The 9,116-nt window shown below is 43.0% G+C and overlaps 1 protein-coding gene across 4 annotated transcripts in view; it reads left to right on the top strand.

The window, feature by feature from the left end:
- Positions 1-208: 208 nt before the first annotated feature.
- Positions 209-9,116, top strand: part of LOC126253585 (rab11 family-interacting protein 4) — a 968,661-nt gene continuing 959,753 nt past the window's right edge. For all 4 annotated transcript variants that reach the window (XM_049955015.1, XM_049955014.1, XM_049955013.1 and 1 more), the window contains exon 1: positions 209-408. The gene's annotated coding sequence lies outside the window, so the exon portion shown is untranslated. The remainder of the gene's footprint in view (positions 409-9,116) is intronic.

The raw sequence follows: 9,116 nt of genomic DNA, 5'->3' as shown, positions 1-9,116 counted from the left end.
GTCAGACTGAAGTGCCAGAACTGGAGAGCTTGCAGAATGCATAGGAAGTGAGTCTTCGTTGCAGCGCTCCCCAAGGAGTAAACCGAAACTATCTCGTGCGGAGAGCGCTAGTAGTTCCAACAACTACCGCTAGATGACAGTGCGGAAACGTTCAAACGCGAAGCGCGCAGACGAGCGCTTCGATAGTCAAACTTCGTTCGGCCCGCAGTCGACTTCGCAGCCGACTACCGAACGCGTCGCGCAGACACCCGCGCGAGTGAATTCGAAAGTTTCGAACGTGTGCTCTACCTTTGAACTGTTTCACGTAAACGGCCCCGCGTGTGACTGAACGTCGAACCTCCCACATGGAACGACAGTAACTTGGAGCAGCGCCGTGCCTGGTGTCCGTGCAGCAGGTGGTTCCTCGCTGTAAGTACCCCGTGTGGGGGAGCGGCGGAAATAAGCAATTTGTCGCGCGCCCTCTGGTGGGGCGTGCATGCCTGCGGCGGTCCCCTAGTGCTTGCTTAAACGAAGTAGGACACGCTTGACTGTAGAGGCGTCCCTCTCTTTATGTATGTCACAAGTTGTCATGCCAACAATACACTCCTCTTTAAGACGACAATGATGGGTGCTGGGATTGGTGAACGCATCGTTAATTTTCAATTACCTTACCCCTTTCCGTCTGAAGTGTTCGCCAGCCCACGACTGTAAAAGGTATAAAAGAGATAATTATTCATTTGCCTCAGTCTCTTGACTATGTGTTATTGTTGTATACAAAAAGCAACCGCATGTACACATTATCAGTCATGCAGAATCCTTCTGTATCCATCTCAAGATGAAGTTCTGTGGATGCAGGTCGTAATAAGACGTGTGATGGACGTAATTTAGTTTTATGTAAGGATGGAAAAATTTCATTCTGAAAAATTTGAACGTTATTATTTCCAGAACTTGGTTAGTACGTAGTAATCTACCACGAACACAAATTTAGACCTCAAAGACTGCAGGTCTGTCATTCAAAGAATGATGATAGTTGATTTTTGGAAAGGCAGCAGTCAAAGTATTTGGTCGAAGATGGCACAGCTATTTCGCCGTCTGTTGAATGTTTACTAACATGAAATACATCTGTCTATGTTTTACCCATGTTGGATCTTGTGAATTCCGCGGCCGTTAGTGATGGTTGGTGAATAACGCAACCAGCCACAAATACTTTTTAAATGTTTTATTTTAGTGCCATAATCTGTTTTCGGGCTACCATGCCCATCTTCAAATGACTAATATTTTTAATCGCGCAGATGTTTTTACGACAGCATGTCGTCTGTTTGCACTCTGCACAACAATATTTGAGTATTTAGTGTCACTTTTTAAATTGTTTCATTAATAAAATATGCTAAAACGCACGCATTTATTTATTTATGATGCAAGCACTTAAGCGTATTTTTATTCATGAAACAATTTAAAAAGTGCCACTAAATACTCAAATATTCTTCCGTAGTGTGGAATCTGACATCATGTTGGCCAAATCATCTGTAACTAAAAATATTAGTGATCTGAAGATGGGCATGGTATCACGAAACCGATTACAGCACTAAAATAAAACATTTAAAAAGTATTTGGGCTGGTTGCATCATTCACAAACAACCGTCGATATTTTGAATTACAAGTCGCTAAGACCCTCAAGTGCTGGAGATAGTGGCGATGTTGCTCCAACCTCACATGTACGCCCATTTTCTGTGTTTTGTTGTTTCTAAAGTACCCACTTCAATTTTTTTAATTATTATCTTTTGAGGCCCTATCTAAGTAACATTTTTCTTCAGTGACTTTGATATAGCCATATTTTCGAAGTTATTAATAGAACATGCTTTTGTGTATAACGGACTGTTTCTAAGCCGCACTGTAGGGCTGAAAATAACGGGAGAGGAGAAAATTCATCCGTTTCGAGGTTATTCACATTACTGTCACAGGACTAGCTGTTTTGCCTGGACACTGATAAAATATTCTCTTCTGCGAATGACCATCGAACGCTAGCAAAAGCCATTTATCGCAAATTATAGACGTGTTTCATCTGAGTAGCAATGTCTGATACCGTTGGCATTGTTTGTTATTTTGTTATTAACGGAAATACTTTTTTTCTTTAATTCGAAATGATAATGCAGCTTACTTTCTCCACTATTTTTGCGCCTGTCCATACCTCTTCTAATTGAATAATGTCATCAGCATTGTTACTAGGGCTACCATTTAGCCTCACCCTTTCTGAATTCATTGGGACAGAACGCAGAGCAAACTAAGAGTGACATAATAATCCTTGTCGAGCACTATTTTTGTTTCAATACGTTCCCTCATATGTCGGTCTAGTTTTGTAATAACTGACTAGCAAAACTGTAAATTTTATTCTCTACATCCACTTTGTTTGCTAATGCCTTTGCTTAACAATTCTAGATATTTGAGCCTGTGTACTCTCTCACTGACGACAATATATGGCAGTAGTAACGCATACCTCGTTGTGATTCTTTCGTTAACAATCATAATATTAGGATCCTGAACCATGCATCCCTTTCTGTTATTGGCTATTATTGTTTACTTTTTTGCAGTATTCTCTTGACGTCTTTGGACTATAGAAAGCTATAATTAATCCAGCTTCCTTAGATTCGATGTTAGACGACCCACATTTAAAAAATGTACAAGGCAACACATTTTTCTGGTTTCAAAAGTAAACTTAGAAGCCGTGCTGTGTCGTTGCACAGTTTTTGACAAAGTCTGTTGGTTTGTACTCTTTTACATGAATATGGGCGACAAGTGCATTATCTATAGAAGTTGATAGGTTTTTCGAAGCGCCTCTCTAAGTCTCCAATTACAATCGACTGAACTGCCAACAACTTTCCTTAACTTTGTTCATACTTACTGTCTATTTTGTCCGACCACCAGTTCCGTCTGGCGGCACTCCCTGCAGTCGTAATACGCCCCTACGTCAGATGGTCGTTCATTGAACTTATTATGCCACCCGAATACCGCCTACTTGGCAAGCGTCTCTCATCTGGCGCTTCCTGCAATTGTCACGCAGCGTCGGAGGCTCCCTACGCTGGACAACTTGGTTCAATTTCGACTAGGGCCCACCTGAACTGAGGACAACGCTCTGTGTCTGAGATAAGCCACGGTATTTTACGACGAGTCATGAAATAATAAGAACTGAAATAGTGCACATTATGAAGTGCAAAAATTAATATGGACTATTCCTACACACAGAAGAGCGAGAAATGTCTCTCCAGCAATATTTCACTCGGAAAATACTTCAAGCAAAATAACGAGACATCGTTTTCTACGCGGATGCTTTAGCTGGAATCAAACGTTTGCCGCAAAACAATATTACACTACATCTGTTTTAGATTCAAATTCATCTCCAGGGAACCATTCTGGGATGTTAGGCATTAATTAATTAAGCTTCTAGCGGTGGTCACAAAACATTTCCCACGATACGAAACTATTGTACCTCGCTGCCAGCTGTCTGCAAAAGGGCGAAAACAGGAAAAATTAGGATGTGATTTAGTCTTCTTTCCACAATAATATTTAGTTTTCATAGAGGAGAAATGTTTCATAAGACTGTAGTATGAAACTTCCTGGCAGATTAAAACTGTGTGCTGGACCAAGACTCGAACTCGGGACCCTTGCCTTTCGCGGGCAAGTGCACTACTGTCTGAGCTACCCACGACTCAGGATCCGTCCTCACTCCACCTCGTATCATGTTAGCGCACACTGCGCTGCAGAGTGAAAATCCCATTCTGGAAACATCCCCCAGGCTATTGCTAAACCATGTCTCCGCAATATCCTTTATTCCAGGCGTGCTAGTCCTGCATAGTTCGCAGAAGAGCTTCTGTGAAGTTTGGAAGGTAGGAGACGAGGTACTGGCAGAATTGAAGCTATGAGGACGCGGCGTGAGTCGTGCTTGGGTAGCTCAGACGGTAGAGCACTTGCCCGCAAAAGACAACGGTCCCGAGTTTGAGTTTCGGTCCGGCACACAGTTTTAATATGCCAGGAAGTTACATATCAGCACACACTCCGCGGCAGAGTCAAAATCTGATTCTGGAGAAAGTAGTATATTTTTCAGGTCATATTAACGATTTTCAGCTTGTCTCTCGTAAATGTTAATGCAAATTTTGTGCGCAACACAAAATATGCTTCCCATCACTCCACAGTATACATGATTTGCGACTGACTCTCTCCATCGCATAGATTTCCTTCGTTATTGTCAGGTTGTGATGTCTGGCTAACGCTTCTAATTTATACGTGGAACACATTCACCCCTCCTGCAACGCATACACATGGGACATGTGACATCATACGTAGAATTGCCCCATAGAATGAAAGGAAGCCCTTCACGGGCAGCATCAAACCAGTCTAATGACAGCGGACCCCATTCCCGACGTCCCAGAGGGGAAAAAACTATAAAATAGAAGTGATATGTTGCAGCCAGCGGTGTAGTAAATCTTCACGTTTTCTGTAGTTCTGTCAGACAAGGATAAAGCCCCATGGCTTGTTAGCGGCATAACCAAAGAAATAATATCTCGTGTTTTGTTTATAAACAAATCTTCTGCTACTAGTTACGATTTTTATTTTACTTTTCGCACGGCGCGTTTCGGGAAATGATTCTCATTTTCAAGTGCGTTTTTTGTGTGTATTAAGCCATTTCTATTCTTTAGTAGCAGTTGAAAATGGGAATCATTTCTCGAAACGCGTCGTGCCAAAAGTAAAATAAAAAAAAATCGTGACTGGTAGCAGAAGATTTATTTACAAAGAAACCTATTGTTTCACAGTCGCTCGCTTTCAAAAACCATTTATAATGGATCAAAACGAATGATAGCTCTATTTTTTTTGGAGAGGTAACTATGCTAAACTGTGTACAGTCACTATATTTACTGCATCGAAATTTTCGCGGCAGCGTCCTTGTGTAAAAGTTTTCTCGGAGTTCAGCTCGCACCAGATTCGGAGGTAAGACTTGAGCTTTCAAAGATAATCTCCATCTTCTTCATCCAGAGATGACTGTCTGCTGGGAGAAACGTCTGCCTGCTTTATACTGGCGATCAGACTAGTCATTCTTGTGCCCAGCGGAGTCATCTATTGACGAAGAAGATGGTGATTACGTTTTCAGTACGTCGTGTCTTGCAGCTGTCGTATAGTGCAGAAAGGCGTGTCTGATTATTTACACCAAAGCTACTAATTATTTATTGGCAGGAAAAATGTGAAGACATCGAAAAAGATATGATTGTCGGAAGGACAGACTCAGCACACAGGAAAGTCAAAACAACCTTAGGTGACATTAAAAGCAACGGAGGTAACATTAAGCGTGCAACGGGAATTCCACTGTTAAAGGCAGAGGAGAGAGCAGATAGGTGGAAAGTGTTGTGTCTAGACAAGACAGCCTAGACACAATGAGAGGAAGCCGAAAGGCATGCGCCTAAACTCACGCAGGCTGGCGTGAGGTCTGAAACAGGATACGTAATGAATGCTATAAAGAAAAGTACGTAGCTTCTGGAATACTTAACTTTAATCCACATTTGTAGAACATCGCTCTTGATGATACATTAATAGAATTTCAATATCAATTGAATACGGCGCCTTGCTAGGTCGTAGCACATGTAGCTGAAGACTATGCTATCGTCTCGGCAAATGAGAGCGTATTTGTCAGTGAACCATTGCTATGAACGTCGGCTGTACAACTGGGGCGAGTGCCAGGACGTCTCTCTAGACCTGCCGTGTGGTGGCGCTCGGTCTGCAATTACTGACAGTGGCGACACGCGGGTCCGACGTATACTAGCGGACCGAGGCCGATTTAAAAGCTACCACCTAGCAAGTGTGGTATCTGGCGGTGACACCACAGAAAGAATACACTGAAAGCCTATATGAGTGTGAAGATTTGTCTGATGTGATAGAAGAAGAAACAGGAGTCGATTTAGAAGAGATAGGGGATCCAGTATTAGAATCGGAATTTAAAAGAGCTTTGGAGGACTTACGGTCAAATAAGGCAGAAGGGATAGATAACATTCCATCAGAATTTCTAAAATCATTGGGGGAAGTGGCAACAAAACGACTATTCACGTTGGTGTGTAGAATATATGAGTCTGGCGACATACCATCTGACTTTCGGAAAAGCATCATCCACACAATTCCAAAGACGGCAAGAGCTGACAAGTGCGAGAATTATCGCACAATCAGCTTAACAGCTCATGCATCGAAGCTGCTTACAAGAATAATATACAGAAGAATGGAAAAGAAAATTGAGAGTGCGCTAGGTGACGATCAGTTTGGCTTTAGGGAAAGTAAAGGGACGAGAGAGGCAATTCTGACGTTACGGCTAATAATGGAAGCAAGGCTAAAGAAAAATCAAGACACTTTCATAGGATTTGTCGACCTGGAAAAAGCGTTCGACAATATAAAATGGTGCAAGCTGTTCGTGATTCTGGAAAACGTAGGGGTAAGCTATAGGGAGAGACGGGTCATATACAATATGTACAACAACCAAGAGGGAATAATAAGAGTGGACGATCAAGAACGAAGTGCTCGTATTAAGAAGGGTGTAAGACAAGGCTGTAGCCTTTCGCCCCTACTCTTCAATCTGTACATCGAGGAAGCAATGATGGAAATAAAAGAAAGGTTCAGGCGTGGAATTAAAATACAAGGTGAAAGGATATCAATGATACGATTCGCTGATGACATTGCTATCCTGAGTGAAAGTGAAGAAGAATTAAATGATCTGCTGAACGGAATGAAGTCTAATGAGTACACAGTATGGTTTGAGAGTAAATCGGAGAAAGACGAAGGTAATGAGAAGTAGTAGAAATGAGAACAGCGAGAAACTTAACATCAGGATTGATGGTCACGAAGTCAATGAAGTTAAGGAATTCTGCTACCTAGGCAGTAAAATAACCAATGACGGACGGAGCAAGGAGGACATCAAAAGCAGACTCGCTATGGCAAAAAAGGCATTTCTGGCCAAGAGAATTCTACTAATATCAAATACCGGCCTTAATTTGAGGAAGAAATTTCTGAGGATGTACGTCTGGATTGGTTGGTTGGTTGGTTGGTTTGGGGAAGGAGACCAGACAGCGTGGTGATCGGTCTCATCGGATTAAGGAAGGATGGGGAAGGAAGTCGGCCGTGCCCTTTCAGAGGAACCATCCCGGCATGTGCCTGGAGTGATTTAGGGAAATCACGGAAAACCTAAATCAGGATGACCGGACGCGGGATTGAACCGTCGTCCTCCCGAATGCGAGTCCAGTGTCTAACCACTACGCCACCTCGCTCGGTTGTGTACGTCTGGAGTACAGCATTGTATGGTAGTGAAACATGGACTGTGGGAAAACCGGAACAGAAGAGAATTGAAGCATTTGAGATGTGGTGCTATAGACGAATGTTGTAAATTAGGTGGACTGATAAGGTAAGGAATGAGGAGGTTCTACGCAGAATCGGAGAGGAAAGGAATATGTGGAAAACACTGATAAGGAGAAGGGACAGGATGATAGGACATCTGCTAAGACATGAGGGAATGACTTCCATGATACTAGAGAGAGCTGTAGAGGGCAAAAACTGTAGAGGAAGACAGAGATTGGAATACGTCAAGCAAATAATTGAGGACGTAGGTTGCAAGTGCTACTCTGAGATGAAGAGGTTAGCACAGGAAAGGAATTCGTGACGGGCCGCATCAAACCAGTCAGTAGACTGATCACCAAAAAAAAACCCACTTTCGCAAGTGATGTGTTTTGCTTTTGGGATACAAACGGTCCAGTTATATTAATGTTACCACGGCCTCTGTTCAGCGTCAGTGTGCAATAGCAACACTAGTAGTGGAGGGTAGGCCCTATATAAAGCGTGTCGAGGTGATACCGAGAACTGTGCAGTCGTTGTCGTAACGAAAAAAAAGGACGATTTCGATGACGAGCAAAGGAGCATGTTCCTGGGCTTTAGGGCCAAGGGCGGAAACAATTACTAAACGGTTAAGTTTGTGAACTGTTATCATGCCGCCGTAGTTAAAGTATATCGTGCATTACATAATTGCATTATCGAAAACCGGCGCCGAGGCGACTCAGGTGCATCACCGGCACAAGGATGAACGACTGCTATGGAGATGTGTACGGGCGACTAGACTTGCAACTGTTGAGCAATTGTTCGCCCATATGAACCAAGAATCTACCGACACTCTCTCCACAACGACCGTTCAGCGAATGTGGCTGCGTATGGGTCTCCGTAGCAGGTGCTTGTTTCCCGCACCCATGCTGACTGCTGTTCATGAAATGCGTTTACTTAGCGAAAAGGCAGATGCAGTGTGGATGGGGCCTTACTCAGTTACCGTTGGTTGCTCAGTTTTTTTAAACTGTCGTACACTTTATTTTGAACCAATTGTACATAAGGTTGACAATAAGGAACAATAATCAGATTTGACTGTTAAGACAATATCTGATCAAAAATTCTTTAGTTAAATTGCATTCACGGCTGAAGGCCTTATTGACCATAAATTGAAATTATTTGTCAGCTGAAGGCCCCAATAGTAATAATTAAAAACCATTTGATTGAAATGGCTCTAAGCACTATGGGACTTAACATCTGTGGTCATCAGTCCCCTAGAACTTAGAACTACTTAAACCTAACTAACCCAAGGACATGATACACATCCATGCCCGAGGCAGGATTCGAACCTGCGACCGTCGCGGTCACGCGGTTCCAGACTGAAGTGCCTAGAACCGCACGGCCACACCGGCCGGTGTGTTAGAACATCCAAAAGCAGAAGGAACCACTACGACCAAAGTAGTCCAACAAAACAAGGATCCGAACCACAATCAAGGAGGCTGTCGAACTACACGCCTTATCACACAGCAGCGGCAAGGCGAGGAAAGGTACACTGCTGCGAAAATACGCTAACCTCCAGGGCAGGTAACTGGGGCGTTAGCGGCTGGTTGGGCTTCATCAATACACACAAGGAATTCAATGATTAATAATAAAAGGTGGAGGATGGCTAATTAATTTCGCCAACTCCAAACACTCCACTCGTTACTCTTTGTGTCAGTGACCCTGTGAACAGCAAGACATGAACAAATGCCGTGATCTCAAAATAGTGGAGGTTTCACTACTGGGTCAACGTTCACTGAACTCAA

Source organism: Schistocerca nitens, chromosome 4 (assembly GCF_023898315.1).
Source record: "Schistocerca nitens isolate TAMUIC-IGC-003100 chromosome 4, iqSchNite1.1, whole genome shotgun sequence".
In the NCBI taxonomy this organism is placed as follows: domain Eukaryota; kingdom Metazoa; phylum Arthropoda; class Insecta; order Orthoptera; family Acrididae; genus Schistocerca; species Schistocerca nitens.
Note: the sequence above shows the minus strand (reverse complement) of the source record. Positions and strands in the feature narration are given on the sequence as shown.